We start from the raw sequence: 13762 nt of genomic DNA on the forward strand, positions 1-13762 counted from the left end.
GCAAAGGCGATCCCGGAGTGTTTTGTCACATTGTGGTGGAGAACGCGGGCATCGCGTGGCACAGGCGACAGTATGGAAGACGTGGTGAAAGCCCTAGTACAGTCCACTGCCGTACAGCAGCAGGCCACTGCCGCACAGCATGAAGCTAATCGCTTGATGGCCGCACAGCTGAAGGAGTTATTGGACATGACGGTTGCAGACCGCCAGCTTCTCCAACAGGTGGCGCAGCGCCTGATGAGCATGCCTGAGGTGGACCCAGAAGCAGAGTCCAGAAGGATCCATGTGAGTCGATACTGGCAAAAGCTGACTGCAGAAGATGACGTCGAGGCGTACCTGACAACGTTTGAGCGGACGGCGTTGAGGGAGAAGTGGCCGAAGGCACGATGTGCCGATTTGATTGCTCCATTTCTCTCCGGCGAGGCCCAAAAAGCTTACCATTAGGGTTGAGCGAAACGGGTCGGCAATTTTCAGAAGTCGCCGACTTTTGGCAAAGTCGGGTTTCATGAAACCCGACCCGACCTGTGTGTGGGGTCGGCCATGAAGTCAGCGGTCTTCTGAATCTGGAATCGGAATTCCGATACCGATTCCCGATATGTTTAAGATATCGGGAATTGGTATCGGAATTCAGATTTAAGTGTAAAATAAAGAATTAAAATAAAAAATATCACTATACTTACCCTCTGACGGGCCCTGGTACTAACCGGGAACCTTCCTTCCTTAGAATCAGCCTTCCAGGACCTTGCGGTGATGTCGCGGTGACGTCGCGGCTTGTGATTGGTCGCGCGGCCGCCCATGTGACCGCTGCGTGACCAATCACAAGCCGCGATGTCACCGTGACGTCACCGTAGGTCCTAGAAGGGCTGATTCTTAGGAAGGAAGGCTGCCGGAACGAAGCCGAGGGTGAGTATATTCCTATTAGGTATATACTCACCCTCGGACACGCCCTGCTTCTTTCCGGCAGCCTTCCTTCCTAAGAATCAGCCCTTCCAGGACCTTCGGTGACGTCGCGGTGACGTCGCGGCTTGTGATTTGTCGCGCGGCCTCCCATGTGACCGCTGCGCGACCAATCACAAGCCGCGACGTCACCGTGACGTCACCGTAGGTCCTGGAAGGGCTGATTCTTAGGAAGGAAGGCTGCCGGAACGAAGCCGAGGGTGAGTATATTCCTATTAGGTATATACTCACCCTCGGACACGCCCTGCTTCTTTCCGGCCGACCCCGACCCCGACTTTTTTATAGGATCGGCCGATTTCACTCGACCCGACTTTTGAAAAAGTCGGGTTTCGTGAAACCCGACCCGATCTTATAAAAGTAAAGGTCGCTCAACCCTACTTACCATGACTTAGACCCGGAAGTCGCTCAGGACTTTGCGAAGCTGAAAGTTGAGATCTTGACCTGGCTAGGTGTGACAACGGCTGTCCGTGCACAGAGGGTACATCAGTGGACATACCAGCCAGATAAACCGCCGCAGTCTCAGATGTTCGACCTGAATTACTTGACAAAGAAATGGCTGCAACCCGAGGTACTGACAACCCCAGAAATAATCCAGCAGGTTGTCCTGGACAAGTATCTGAGAGTGCTACCTCCAGCGCTGAAAAGGTGGGTAAGCCAAGGAAATCCCACGACAGCGGATCAACTTGTGGAGTTGGTCGAGCGTTATTCCGTGGCAGAAGGACTTCCCGACGAAACCGCTAGCACCCGGTCTGTGCCTTCTCCTCGTGGAACCGGTAAGACTTTTCCAGCGACTACGGGTGAAGGAAAATCGCCAAAAACTGTGGGGGAGGAACCCGGGACTGCTCGCACTCCGAGACCGAGAGTATGGGACGGTGGTCTCAGTAGGGGGCCTGTTAGGTGTTTCCGTTGCCGTGAGAAGGGCCATGTTTCTGTGAACTGTCCTGTTACCACAGAACCCATGCAGTGCGATGTTATAGACTCTAAGAAACGCATGTCTTTGGTTACACGGCTGGTGAATGTGAATGCGGGTCAAAATGATATAGCAAAACACCTGTGTGAATTATCTGTTGATGGGAAAAGTGTTGTGGCGTTACTAGACTCTGGAAGTGTGATGACTCTGGTGAAAGCTAGTCTGGTGGCACTTCCGTCTGGTTCGTCTGACAAATTCTCTGTAACGTGTGTGCATGGTGACACCTGCTCGTACCTAACAGCGGTCATACCGATTTCCACTCCCTATGGGTCTGTGCAACACAAAGTGGGACTCGTTCCCGCATTGTTACATGATATAATCCTGGGTAGGGATTTCCCCCATTTCTGGCAGTTATTGGGGAATCAGTTGCTCCTTCACGGTAGCTGTGAACCTTCCCCCATGCCATCTGGAGGTCCCGAGTTCCTAGACGAGACCCCACAGGAAGATGTTGCTGGGGAGGTTATTGAACCCAACCCTCAGTACCCCTTCTCCGTTATGGCGGGGGAAACGGAGGAAACTGAAGAAACTGAGGAAACTCAGCGAGGGGCGGAGGCAGACGGCCATCCAGCACCCTGCCTGCCAGATTTGGGAGTTCAGTTGGATGACTTCCACAGCGAACAAATGAAAGATCCTACCCTGACTCAGGCTAGGAAAAATGTAAAAGTGATAGATAGCGTACCCATAGAACCTGACACTAGGCTAGCGTACCCGTACATGGTTCTTGAAAATGATTTACTCTACCAGGTAGAAAAAAAAGGGGAAGACACAGTGCAACAGTTAGTGGTACCCAAACCTTATCGGCGGAAGGTACTGGACCTGGCCCACGGACATATAATGAGGGGACATCTGGGGGTACAGAAAACCACAGAAAGAATATTGCATTGTTTTGTGTGGCCTGGAATACACAATGATGTGCGTAACTATTGTGAGTCCTGTCCAGAGTGCCAAATCTCGGCACCTAAACCTCGGTTCTGTAGCCCTTTGGTACCCCTCCCTATCATTGGAGTCCCTTTTGAGAGAATTGGGATGGATCTGGTTGGGCCCCTTCCCCGGTCCGCACGCGGGCACCAACATATCCTCGTCATCATGGACTATGCCACTCGTTACCCAGAAGCCATCCCTTTGCGTAACACTGCTACCAAAACGATCGCCAAAGAGTTGGTACAAGTGTTTAGTCGGGTGGGAATTCCAAAACAGATACTCACCGACCAGGGGACTCCCTTTATGTCAAGGGTGATGAAGGAGCTCTGCAGACTCTTGCAAATAGACCAGTTGCGTACGTCTGTCTATCACCCTCAAACAGATGGCCTGGTTGAGCGGTTCAATAAAACCTTAAAACAGATGCTTCGGAAGGCGATAGACAAAGATGGGAAGAACTGGGATTACTTGTTACCCTATTTGCTGTTTGCCATTAGGGAAGTTCCCCAGTCTTCCACAGGATTCTCGCCTTTCGAGCTATTATACGCCCGTCGTCCCCGTGGACTGTTGGACGTCGCAAAAGAGACCTGGGAAGGTCAAGTCACTCCCTTTAAAACGGTGATAGACCATGTAACGCAAATGCAGGACCGTATTGCTGCTGTCATGCCCCTTGTTGTTAGGGAACATATGTTACAGGCCCAGGGAGCCCAGAGGCAAAGTTATGATAGAGGCGCCAAGGTCCGTATGTTTGCACCCGGGGATAGGGTGTTGATCCTAATTCCTACGGTGGATAGTAAATTTTTGGCGAAATGGCAGGGCCCCTTTGAGGTCGTGGAACAAGTTGGTGAAGTGAACTATAAAGTGCACCAGCCTGGTAAGAGAAAACCAGAACAGATTTATCATGTGAATCTGATAAAACCCTGGAAAGACCGTGCTGCCCTAACAGCGGATCTGCCCCGTCCGGTTTGCTCACCGACCGTACCGGAGGTACAGATTGCCGAGACTCTCTCTGAACGACAAAAATCTGAGGTTAAGCAGTTTTTGTTACAGAACCAACAGTTTTTCTCGGAAAAACCTGGCCAGACTAGGCTAGTGAAACATGAGATTGTCACAGAGCCTGGTGTCACAGTTCATGTGAAGCCATACCGGATTCCGGAAGCACGCCGTGAAGCCGTCTCCCGCGAGGTGAAGGCAATGTTGGACTTAGGAGTAGTGTTGAGCATTCCGATACCGCAAGTATCGGGTATCGGCCGATACTTGCGGGTATCGGAATTCCGATACCGAGATCCAAAACTTTTGTGGTATCGGGTATCGGTATCGAAACAACATTAATGTGTAAAATAAAGAATTAAAATAAAAAATATTGCTATACTCACCTCTCCGACGCAGCCTGGACCTCACCGAGGGAACCGGCAGCGTTGTTTGCTTAAAATGCGCGCTTTTACTTCCTTCCGCGACGTCACGGCTTGTGATTGGTCGTGTGCCGCCCATGTGGCCGCGACGCGACCAATCACAGCAAGCCGTGACGTAATTTTCAGGTCCTCAATGCCTAATTCTAGGCATTCATGATTTTAAAATTACGTTCCGGCTTGTAATTGGTCGCGTCGCGGTCACATGGGCGACGCGACCAATCACAAGCCGTGACGTCACGGGAGGCAGGAGACGCGCGCATTTTTAAAATTACGTCACGGCTTGTGATTGGTTGCGTGCCGCCCATGTGACCGCGACGCGACCAATCACAGCAAGCCGTGATGTAATTTCAGGTCCTGATGCCTATTTCTGCATTCAGGACCTGAAATTACGTCACGGCTTGCTGTGATTGGTCGCGTCGCGGTCACATGGGCGGCACGCAACCAATCACAAGCCGTGACGTAATTTTAAAAATGCGCGCGTCTCCTGCCTCCCGTGACGTCACGGCTTGTGATTGGTCGCGTCGCCCATGTGACCGCGACGCGACCAATCACAAGCCGGAACGTAATTTTAAAATCATGAATGCCTAGAATTAGGCATTGAGGACCTGAAAATTACGTCACGGCTTGCTGTGATTGGTCGCATCGCGGCCACATGGGCGGCACGCGACCAATCACAAGCCGTGAAGTCGCGGAAGGAAGTAAAAGCGCGCATTTTAAGCAAACAACGCTGCCGGTTCCCTCGGTAAGGTCCAGGCTGCGTCGGAGAGGTGAGTATAGCAATATTTTTTATTTTAATTCTTTATTTTACACATTAATATGGATCCCAGGGCCTGAAGGAGAGTTTCCTCTCCTTCAGACCCTGGGAACCATCAGGGATACCGTCCGATACTTGAGTCCCATTGACTTGTATTGGTATCGGGTATCGGTATCGGATTAGATCCGATACTTTGCCGGTATCGGCTGATACTTTCCGATACCGATACTTTCAAGTATCGGACGGTATCGCTCAACACTACTTAGGAGTCATTGAAGAGTCGCACAGCGCCTGGTCCAGTCCAATCGTGTTGATACCTAAGCCGGATGGCTCTATACGGTTTTGCAATGACTTTAGGAAACTGAATGCAGTTTCTAAATTTGATGCGTACCCTATGCCCCGGGTCGATGAGTTGATCGACCGGCTTGGTAAAGCCCGATACATTACGACCCTGGACCTAACAAAGGGGTACTGGCAGATCCCTCTGGCCGAGGCGGCCAGAGAGAAGACGGCATTTGCTACACCGGAAGGGCTGTTCCAGTATATCTACATGCCGTTTGGACTTCACGGAGCCCCAGCAACGTTCCAGAGATTGATGGATCGAGTCTTGAGGCCCCACAGGCAGTACGCTTCTGCCTACCTAGACGACATCATAATTTACAGCATGGACTGGGAAGCTCACCTCCGGAAGGTACAGGCAGTGATTGATGACCTGAGAGACGCAGGCTTAACGGCGAATCCCAAGAAATGTCACATCGGCCTTGAAGAAGCCCGATACTTGGGCTACGTGATTGGCAGAGGAGTGGTTAAACCCCAGATCGACAAAATACAGGCAATTCAGGGCTGGCCGCAACCAGTGAACAAGAAACAAGTTCAAGCTTTCCTGGGCATTGCCGGCTATTATCGCCGGTTCATACCCAACTTTGCGGCCATGGCTACCCCCTTGATGGATCTTACCAAAGGGAGGGATTCCGTCATGGTAAAATGGACCTCAGTGGCTGAAGAGGCCTTCCACAGTCTGAAACGGGCTTTGTGCTCTCAGCCCGTACTCGTGACTCCTGATTTCAGCAGCGAGTTTGTGGTGCAAACTGATGCTTCTGATACTGGTGTCGGAGCTGTACTTTCCCAGGTAAGGGACGGAGTCGAACACCTGGTCCTCTATCTCAGTCGGAAACTGAATGTACATGAGCAGAGGTATGCCGTGGTTGAAAAAGAGTGCCTAGCCATCAAATGGGCTCTCGACTCCCTCAAATATTACCTGGCAGGTAGGAAGTTTAGGCTGGTCACGGACCATGCCCCTCTCAAGTGGATGCACCTCCACAAGGACCGTAATAGTCAGGTAACCCGGTGGTTCCTTGCCCTGCAGGCTTACTCTTTCACGGTGGAGCACCGCCCCGGGGTGCAGATGGGGAACGCTGATGCCCTGTCCCGGGTACACTGTTTCGAGAGTATTCTTGCTCGACCTGAGTGGTCTGAGCAGGGGGGGAGGATATGTAAGAGTCATGTCGGTCTGGTAGTCGGGGGCAGGTATATCTCGCCCAGGTACTTGTCCTATGTGAATTAGGCCGCTCAGTATTTTCAGGATACTCAGGGGTTAATAAGTGTAGGAATAAAGGATGACCAGCTGGGGGTTTTCAGCGTCAGCCTGGGGCACACAGAATGCTTGTCTGTGTGAGACAAACGTGAGTGAGAGCTGTGCTCATGACCTGTGTAATGTTAGCTGGGAGGGAGAAGCCCCCCCAGTTGTTAGATAGCAACGTATTTGTTTAGTTAGCGCCGGACAGGCTAGGATTTATTTTTATGTTTTGTTTTCTGTACTTGCTTTCACTTTAATAAACCTGACCTGAGGTCAGTCAACTTGGAAACCTGCTGTCGCCTCAGAGTTCAATGCACAAACCACGTGACCTTTGACCCCAGCAAAGGCGATCCCGGAGTGTTTTGTCACACTACCTTTACAATTTTTTGACAATGGTAGTCTACAAAACTGATATTTGTGCCACCTGAGTGTGGCTAAGCACAAAAGCAGGGAGAGATGTTGCATGCGGTATCAGGGCTCCCAGCAAAGGAGGCCTACACCGATCCCTCACCAACCTCATCTTACTCTGACGTTCAATTGAAAACCATAATTGCTGTCCCAGACCCCGATACCTCATGCCTCGCTGATTGCTGCAGTGCCATACTACAATCTGTACTGTGGGTGAATTGACGCTACTTTCTTGGTGTCTGTCCCTCATTTGATGAGTTTTGGCAGCATTTGGGGCCATTATAAGTTGTTGTACATGCATTTGTTTTTGCCTCCCATTGACATGAATGGTGTTCTGCAATCTTCGGCGAATATTCGACGTATTAATCGGCGAATATTGCAAATTCGGCAATTGTAATCCGAACTGAACATTGAATTATTCACTCATCTCTAATTAAAACACTTTTTTTTACAATAAAAAACCAAAACGTTTTTGCATCGCCATTTTCTGAGAGCTATAATTTTTCCATATTTCTGTCAGCATTGTCATGTAGGTGTTTGTGTTTTCCTGGACGATTTGACATTTTATTGGGACCATTTTTGGGCACATGCCTTTTTTTTATCACTTTCTATTCTGATTTTTGGGAGGCAGAATGAACAAAAACCTGAAATTAAGCTGTTGTTTTTGGGCTTATTTTTATGCCGTTCACCGTGTGGTAAAAGTGATAAAGCAGGTTTATTTCAGTACAATTATAGCGATACCACATTTGTATAATTTAAAAAAATGTTGGTGCTTTTACACAAAAAAAATATATTTTTTAGAAAAAATAATTGTTTTTGCAGTGCTTAATTCTAACAGCTATATTTTTTTTATTTCTGTGAATGGAGCTGTATGGCAGCTAGTTTTTTGTGTGACAAGATGACGTTTTTTAGCGATTCTATTTCCATTCAATTTTTTTTATCTCATTTTATTCCACTTTTTATTCGGCAGTATGATGACAAAACATAATTTTTTTAATGGTGTTTACTGAAAGGGTTAACCAGTTTGACAGTTTTATGGGACGGTCATTCCAAACGCGCCAAATATGTGTCTTTTTTTGTTTATTTTTGTTTTTACATAAAGATGTATGTGTTGGGATAATCTTTCTAAAAAAAAATATTTTTTGATTGTTTTTTTAAATATTTTTACAATTTTCAGGTCATGGTCTTACAGGCTTGCTGTCACCAGTTTACAGTGACAGAGGATTCAGAAGACTGCAGCGTCTGATTTCTCTTACTCTTGCACTGTTTAGAAGCACTTCACATTTATGCAGGTTTCTTTTAGCAGTGCAGGGGTTAATCTGCTTAGTTAAGAGCTCTTGTAAGCTTTCCTGCATTCACTGTTAGCCACTCCCATCTCCTATATAATCTGGGACCTGTCCAACACTCATTGTCAGAGAAAGCTTATGCTGCATGTCTAGGAGATGGTGGTTTGTGGTTGTTGTTTGAGTAGGCGTTTCGTGGATTTATCTGAGACTGTTGCTAGGTTTTGGATGTGCGCTAATTCCCCTCCTTCTCCTACTTTGGTTTTACCCCATCCTCCTCTCCCCGGTGTGTACCTCTGTTGTTTGTGTGATTGGTATTTTCCTTTATCCCTGTTTGTATTACCTTGTAAGTCTGGTTGGTGTATTATGATACATTAGTACTCCCCTCTTCCCTGAGTGAGGTCAGACTGAGGGCGGATTCAGGAGCTAAGGCGAGTTACGTGGCCCCGATGTCTTAACCATCAGAAGTAATCCGGCAAACAGGGTGAGCTAGGGCACCCTCAGCATTAGGGACGGGGAAGGAGACCCTGGTCCCGGGACACCCGACAAGAGTCATGACGCTTGCTTAAGCTGGCTGACCCAGAGGTCATCATGACAACAATCAGGCCCTTGCGATGACATAGCAGGGGTGCCGTTTGGTCGGGAGAGGGAATTCCTAGCCTCCTAAATGTTGCGATTGGTATTGATTGTGGCATTTAGGTAGATTAAATGACATGAGGCAGTACAGGCACCAGTCGGGGCAGTGATAGCCAAGTTTCGGCTATTACTTACATCAAGCTCTTGGCGTCAATCATGCGGTCACTGCTGCTTACTGAACCCGTAAGTTTACGTTGTGAACCCCTATCCGACCATAAAGTATACTTATGTCAAAGGTCGTGAAGTGGTTAAGGAGTTGAATTTGAAAAGAGGAACAAAAGGCAGTTTGCTCATCAAAGGGTAATAGAGTGGTAAAATAAGTGTCTGCAGGCAATAGTTAAGCACAGTGGAGGTTCCTTGAAAGTTTGAGGCTGCATTTAAAAAAATGGAGTTGGGATCTTGATTAAATGAATGATGTAGTCAGTGCTTAAAAATATAGGCAGATATTATTCTATTAAGTCTCTCTCTTAAAGGCAAAGTTCACAATATATTGTGCATATGAAAGTAATTATTCTCTTCTTATGAGACAAGCGAGGCTATGGACTCTCAGGGTGGCTGGAGCAGAGTTCTCTTCACTTGCTATCAGAGGAAGTGCTATGTGCAGTTCAACAAATATTACACTGATGGAGGCAGCTTCATAGATTGGCTCTTTGTGGAAACACACTAAAGTGTGGAAGTACTCACAGTTTTGAGCCCACCGTTCCCTTTCGCAGGGGGTAGGTTAAGCAAAGTCAGTGGCATGGCAGCCACGTGGATCTGGTACTGACTAGAAGCAAACAGGACAACCAGCATGCAGGAGAGCACATGTGCAGTTTTATCTCTCCTGACAGGATAAGGCTTCACTCCCTTGTGGAGGAGATTATGTGGAGAAAGATGTCCCGTTAGCATGGACTCGCATGGAAAACTATTATGGGAGCAGTAGTGTTTGCTCTCTCAGGTAGCTTAAACCGCCCAAAACTGGAAGTTACCTCAGGAAGAAGTGAGAGTCCTGAGCTGGGAGTTACCTCACGAAGTCTGTGTGAGCCCTGAGCTGGGAAGCTCCTCCCAGCCATTTCTGTGGCAGCTTGTTGTGAGAATAATCACTTAACTTTCATATACACGTTGGCCAGTAGATGGCAGCAAAGCAAATTTATGATTCATCGGTATACAAGGCAATGTATTACATTTTCTAACTCACAGTGCCCAAGCTAATTCTGACACACTGGAACAAATCTACTGCCACATGACAACTGCCTCATTTAACAGCAGTAGAACAGGTAGCGGGATACCACATAATGCCACTTTCTCTTAATGATCTACAAAATTCAAATATATAATCTCCAATCATGAATAATAAGGAACCTTACAGGACCCATAAAAAGGTTCTTACATTGAAATAAAAATGGAAACAAATATGGATAAAGCTGTATAATTTAATATTCTTACTAATTTATCTTTTTATATCTTTTTATTCATCTAATTTACCAATCATCAATTTTTTTTCTAAGGAAACATTATTGCTTATGCTTTTAATGATGACTGTGTATGTTTAACCTTGCTTTCTAGGTGAAAAGTCATATCTATCAACTGCCTAAGTCCATTTGGCACCCTGATTGTTTGGAAACAAGTTTGGTACAGAGTCTTTTAACAGATTATTTACATTTCTGATTAATCAATGTTGAAATATTTGAAATGCATTGAATTTTTATGCAGTGGACCTATCATAGAGGCAGACCATCTGGCACTAGCTCTTTGAAGTCTGCAGTATTATATTGTTTGGAGTGCCAAAACTTCCATTACACTATATGTAACACAACACAGTCTTAACATTTTGCTGTAACGCTTATAAGAATTACAAATATGCATATATTTTAAGTCCGAATTCAGACGTTCTTGTATAACAGTCCAAATATGTACCTTGATGCAAGTACAGGCCACAGGTCTATTGACCCGCAGCCAGTCTGTGCATCTCAGTTGGTACACAGACCGTGTTTTACGGACATCTGAATTTAACCTAACTTTTACAATTTATTTTTAAATTTGAATTAATTGCATAAAATTGAACATTTTTAAATATATATATACACTCACCGGCCACTTTATTAGGTACACCATGCTAGTAACGGGTTGGACCCCCTTTTGCCTTCAGAACTGCCTCAATTCTTCGTGGCATAGATTCAACAAGGTGCTGGAAGCATTCCTCAGAGATTTTGGTCCATATTGACATGATGGCATCACACAGTTGCCGCAGATTTGTCGGCTGCACATCCCAAAGATGCTTCATACAAGGCAGGATGGATCCATGCTTTCATGTTGTTTACGCCAAATTCTGACCCTACCATCCGAATGTCGCAGCAGAAATCGAGACTCATCAGACCAAGCAACGTTTTTCCAATCTTCTACTGTCCAATTTCGATGAGCTTGTACAAATTGTAGCCTCAGTTTCCTGTTCTTAGCTGAAAGGAGTGGTACCCGGTGTGGTCTTCTGCTGCTGTAGCTCATCTGCCTCAAAGTTCGACGCACTGTGCGTTCAGAGATGCTCTTAGGCCTACCTTGGTTGTAACGGGTGGCGATTTGAGTCACTGTTGCCTTTCTATCAGCTCGAACCAGTCTGCCCATTCTCCTCTGACCTCTGCCATCAACAAGGCATTTCCGCCCACAGAACTGCCGCTCACTGGATTTTTTTTCTTTTTCGGACCATTCTCTGTAACCCCTAGAGATGGTTGTGCGTGAAAATCCCAGTAGATCAGCAGTTTCTGAAATACTCAGACCAGCCCTTCTGGCACCAACAACCATGCCACGTTCAAAGGCACTCAAATCACCTTTCTTCCCCATACTGATGCTCGGTTTGAACTGCAGGAGATTGTCTTGACCATGTCTACATGCCTAAATGCACTGAGTTGCCGCCATGTGATTGGCTGATTAGAAATAAAGTGTTAACAAGAAGTTGGACAGGTGTACCTAATAAAGTGGCCGGTGAGTGTATATATATATATATATATATATATATATATATATATATATATATATATATATATATATTTACTTTGATTTTATTAAATTTTATTCCCATAGCCAAACTTTAAAAAAGTCTAGGTATTACAATTCACCATTCACAGCTAATGAATGCATTGCTGGTTTGATAGATAGAGCGACCGGCAATTTGCATAACAGGGTAATAACACTGCCTTTTAAAGCTTGATGACAAAAAGATGTCTGATAGATATGTGGAGACTAAAAAACACCAATAAACAATGATATTCTTGTTACAGTAATTGACACTGTGGAAATGCAGATATTCTGGAAAGGATTAATAATGTAAGTTATCAAGTTAAGGAAGTCTTAGATCACTTACCAATATTGAATGCTGTTGTTTTAGAAACTCTAAATAGAACACTGATGAAGAACATAAATCCTTACTTGTTTCTCTGATTAACAAAAATGACAGAGTGTCTGAGTTCTTTTTCTAAGGTCTAACATCTCTCCTTCTGGAGAGTGACATGCCAGTGTTAGGAGACTTATAGGCAAATTGCCTCTTCTGAGAAGAAGAGGACTTGAACTCCAGTGCCACCTACTAGAAGTAGCAATTCTAAAAATCAATATTGACCCTTTACCTAGCTTGCCACATTATATAGGATAAAAGCCAAACCAGAATTTCTATTTGCAGACATGTATTTAGGGGTGTTGCCCTTCCTCAGGGCAAGCAAGAGATTTAACCTGTTGGATTTCTAACTTCCGATCCTTTTGTTCTTCAAAAGTGGTTAAAGAAAGAAAAACAGAACATTTTGTAATTTGTGCAAAATTCATGAACCACATGTCAGCAAATACCACAAGATGAAAAAAAGTCACTTGATGATGATGAATCGGGCCCTTGAGGTATATAAGAATTTACCTAACTACTATCAGATAAGTTGCTCTGTGAACCTCTGGATGTTGTGCAGCCAGGGAGCAGAACAAGTAACTGTCACTGGTTTACCGTGACAGAGGAGCCAGAAGACTGTGCTGTGTGTTGGCCACTCCCCTCTGCTATATATACTCGCCTCTGGCAAAAAGGCATTGCCAGAGTTAGTTCTATACTGCCTGATCCTGGAAATTGATATGTTGGTTGTTTGAGGAGGCATTTTGAAGTGTTTTTCAGGAGACTGTTGTGCAGTGATTTGTCTGTGTGCATACCCTTATCCTCTCCTATTTGTTTTTTTCTCCCTTTCCTTTCCAGTGTTCCACTCTGTTGTTTGTAAGTGCATATTTGTATGATTGGTATTTTCATTTATCCCTGTATGTCTTCCCTTGTTAGTCTGGTTTTGTGTATTCATATACACAACATCTCCCCATACTGGGTGGGGGAGGGTACAGATAAGGGTTGATTCAGGAGCTCAGTAAGGCACGTGGCCCTGGCGTCATTCACCATCAGAAGTTATCTCGGGAGCAGGGATGACTAGAGTGCCCCTAACTTTAGGGAAAGTCAAGAAGCCCCTAGCCACAGGATATTTTGCTACTGTGCCATGACAATGACATTACCTAAGGAACATGTTCAGCATCATCTCTATGCAGATTACAATTAAGAAATGCAGAACAAACAATGAAAACCAGTGGCTCATAAATAATGTCTTCTCTAATTAAAGTGCTCTCCCTTCTCCATCTTGCCCAAACACTCAAGATGACTTCTCTGTGGCATAAGTAGTAGAGTTTACCACTAGTGATGAGCAAACATTCTCGGATAACATGTTATCCAAGCATGCTTGGGTGTTATCTGAGTATCTTGGGTGTGCTTGGATAATATATTTGAATCCCTGCAGCAGCCTGATTTGCGGCAGTAGACAACTGCAACACATGCAGGCATTGCCTGTTTGTGTGACAATCCCTCATGTGTTG

At 45.8% G+C, this 13762-nt stretch overlaps 1 long non-coding RNA gene across 1 annotated transcript in view; it reads right to left on the reverse strand.

Annotated features, from left to right (window-relative positions):
• LOC143818459 (uncharacterized) overlaps positions 1-12356 on the reverse strand; it is a 54221-nt gene extending 41865 nt beyond the window's left edge. The window contains exon 1 of the long non-coding RNA XR_013224560.1: positions 12246-12356. This is a non-coding gene — a long non-coding RNA (uncharacterized LOC143818459). The remainder of the gene's footprint in view (positions 1-12245) is intronic.
• Positions 12357-13762: the final 1406 nt, after the last annotated feature.

Source organism: Ranitomeya variabilis, chromosome 3 (assembly GCF_051348905.1).
Source record: "Ranitomeya variabilis isolate aRanVar5 chromosome 3, aRanVar5.hap1, whole genome shotgun sequence".
In the NCBI taxonomy this organism is placed as follows: Eukaryota; Metazoa; Chordata; class Amphibia; order Anura; family Dendrobatidae; genus Ranitomeya; species Ranitomeya variabilis.